This window comes from Cnephaeus nilssonii (genome assembly GCF_951640355.1).
Source record: "Cnephaeus nilssonii genome assembly, chromosome: 1".
Taxonomy (NCBI): Eukaryota; Metazoa; Chordata; class Mammalia; order Chiroptera; family Vespertilionidae; genus Cnephaeus; species Cnephaeus nilssonii.
Genome location: NC_137072.1, coordinates 94,650,272 through 94,653,972, shown reverse-complemented (window position 1 = coordinate 94,653,972; position 3,701 = coordinate 94,650,272).

Sequence of the window (3,701 nt, the reverse complement as noted above, 5' to 3'; positions counted from 1 at the left end):
TCTCTCTCCTTGAGTTAGCATTTTTTTTCCCCTATTGCCACATCCACCTGAGACAGCCATGCCAACTCAGGGGTAGTGGATTGAGTAACAACCCCCCCACCCCAAGGTTCATGTCCACTTGGAACTGCAAACTGTGACCTTATTTGAAAACTAGGGGCCCGGTGCATGAAATTCGTGCACGAGTAGGGTCCCTAGGCCTGGCCAGCGATCAGGGCCAATCAGGGCCTTCCAGCTGCTGGCTGGGGCCTCCCTTTGTTCCACACTGCCCCCTGTTGGTCATCACATGTCATAGCGAGCAATCAGTCTCCTGGTCAAACTCCCGTGGGGACAATTTGCATATTAGACCTTTGTATAGATAGATAGGTTCTTTGCAAATATAATGACAACTAGAGGCCCAGTGCACAGATTGCAAGAGGGTGCAGGCCAGGCTGAGGGACCCTACTGGTACATGATCAGGCCAGGGAGGGACCACGGGAGGGCTCCAGGGTGTGTCCGGCCTGTCTTGCTCAGTCCTGATTGGCCGGACCCAGCAGCAAACTAACCTACTGGTCAGATCATCTGCCCCCTAGTGGTCAGTGCACATCATAGCGACTGGTTGAATGGTTGTACGAACAGTCGGACATTTAGCATATTATAGACTAAAGGCACAGTGCATGGGGGGAAAGGGTGTCCCTCAGCCTGGCCTGTGCCCTCTTGCAATCCGGGACCCCTCAAGTAGAGTCCCTAGGCCTGACCGGTGATCAGGGCCTATTGGGGCTTTCTTCCCCCCAGCTGCCAGCAGCTAGCCCTGCCCCTGCTGCTGCCACTGCTTGCCATCTGTGTGGTGCTATCCCCCTCCCCCGCCATCAGTCACCTCCCTCTGTGGGTGACAGGGTGGGGTGCGATCACTTGGCTGGCCTCCCTCTGCAGGATGATTGCTGGCCAGCTATGCACACCCACCATAGTGTCGCTGGCTGGTGGCCTGGGCCTCACTCTATGGGGCAATCATGGAGCTCTCCCTCCTCCCTCCCCCCCGCTGATTGATCACCCCGCTGGCCAGTGGCCTGGGCCTACAGGGTGATCGTGGGGCAATGGCGGGGCCCACCAACCAATCGCATTGCACCCACCTTGGCTGGCCTGGCACCAGTGCGTGTCATAGCGTGGTCTTCCGGAAGGTTGTCCAGTCGTTCTGCTGTTCAGTCATTCTGTTGATTTGCATATCACACTTTTATTATTATAGGTAAGGATCAAGACAGGATCATACTGGATTAAAGAGGACTATAAATCCGATGGGAGTGTCCTTAGAAGAGACAGAGAAAAAAGAAGATGCAGAGACTCAGAGGAGAAGGCCACATGAAGACACAAGCAGAGTGGAGTGATGCAGCTACAAGCCAAGCAATGCCAAGGATTTATGGCAACCACCAGAAACTGGGAGAGAGCCTCCATTTCTCCCTCAGAGCCTCCAGAAGGAACCAACCCTGTGGACCCCTTGATTTGGGGTTTCTGGCCTCCTGTGAGAGAACCAATTGCTGGTGTTTTAAGCCACACAGTTTGTGGTAATTTGTTATGGAAGCTGTGAAAAACAAACACACCCAGCAAAGCTACCAATTGGATGCTTTCTTTGCTCATGGTGTCCTTTTACTTCCAACTCTGCATCTGAAAGATTCGGAGTGGGCTGGGGGATGGTTGGCAAGATCAAAAGTGGTGAAGGAGAAGGAGGATTTGAGGTCCTCTGGGGGCTTAGAGTGAAGAAGGAAAATCTTGAGGGAGAGCAGCTGTTACAGAGAGAAGGTTGTGTCCTTGAGTGTAAAAAAAGCCTTGATATACGGGACCTCAGACCACTTGCCCTGCCTGCGGCAGAATTGTCAAGGTCAGGTAGGATTTGGAAACCAAAAGTGCCGTTTTAATTTATACTGAGGCCAGACAGTATTGCAATCCTATCTAATAAAGAGGGAATATGCTAATTGACTGCCATGCCCTCACAAGATGGCGGCACCCACAGCCACAGGATGGTGGCACCCAGTCCCCTCAGCCCTGCCTCATTCAGCCTAAGTCCTCCAGTCCCCTCAGCCCAACAGGGGAAGGCAGTTGGGGGCAATCAGGCCAGCAGGGGAGGGCAGTTGGGGACAATCATGCTGGCAGGGGAGCAGTTAGGCATCAATCAGGCCAGCAGGGGAGTGGTTAGGGAGCTATCAGGCTGGCAGGCAGAGTGGTTAGGGGCAATCAGGCAGGCAGGCAGGCGAGTGGTTAGGAGCCAGCAGTCTCAGATTGTGAGAGGGATGTTTGACTGCCAGTTTTGGGCCTAAACTGGCAGTTGAACATCCCCCAAGGGGTCCCGGATTGGAGAGGGTGAAGGCTGGGCTGAGGGACACCCCCCACCCCATGCACGAATTTCGTGCACTGGGCCTCTTGTAAAAAAAATAAATCACTTAGGGAAAGCATGTCAAACTTGTGTAAGTCCTGTGCGAGGGTGTGGTATGGGGGAAAGGCCTATGGTGAGCTTCCCCATGGTGACAAGCTAGGGCTTAAGGTCTGTTTTCCATGGAGTTAAGGCTGAGAAAGGCGTCCCTGTCTTCTCCTAATGTTCACAAGAAACAGACGGAGCCCTCCCTCTGTGACAGGCATTCCCGGCAGGAGAATGGGTAAGGGAACCTGGTTCCCCCAGAGGACTTGTTCGGACCAGCGCTGGATTTTCGTGGGGCCAGCCATACAGTAACAGCCCGGAGCCTGTCTCCAAACCCAAGCTTACAGGACAGACTCAGACATGGGAAAACAGACTAAAGCCACTTACCTATGAATCTATGCCTCGTGTTGATAGGTCCACTATCCAGTCATGGGCACGACCCAGACCAGTCTGGAGGAAGGCTAAGAGGCCCCAAGTAAGTGTCACAAGTTCAGCAGAAGCTCAGCCATGCAGAAGCGTGGCTGGGGGCTTTCACCGGACACAAGGGGAGCTCAGGAGCCGGACAATCACGGTCTCTCTGAATGCCAAGTGCCTGGTTGCTGGAACCCTGCAATGGCTCTTACCAGACCCCTCACCAGACCTTCCTGGGTGTTTGGCACTAAATGAAAGGTTCAAAGTGGGCTGGGGTCGCACACCTATGACATGAGGCCATAATGTATCAAAAGAGATTTTTATTACAGGCACCTGGGTGCAGGTGGGCTGAGTATGACAAAATGGAGTCGGCCAAGACAGAAGGGAGAAACAGGTTTTTATTAACTTTTGCTGGCTGCAAGCCGCTCTGCTGACGTAAGGGTCTGGTCTGTCCTTGGTTCCTCCCAGCGTCAGATGGCTAGTGGTTATCTGGGCCATGCGGTGCTCAAGGTTGTAAGCTTTCTGCAAGATACCTGCTAAGCACAGTAAGTATTTTCTGCCTCGTTGTATTCCCTTGAACCCTGTCAGCACCCACTGTGCCTGCCCTTTGAAGGGCCTTCGCAGCCACAGGCCCAGGACCCTCACGCTGCCCTGGGGTTGCCCAAAGGCCTTTCAGCAGGGTTCATCCTAGCTGCCCTCCCTAATCCTCTTTGCCATGTCCCATTCCTTCTAACCTGTCACCTTACTAAGGAACCTAATTTTTATTATCATCAAAGTGTTAATATCTGAAAATGTATTAATGCAAACTTTTTGAACTATGGCAGGGAATTGGGGGCATGTGAAGGCTCCATGCTAACATGAATGAGGGGGGATGCTCTATTTGTATGGGTTGTTTTTGGGTTTTTTT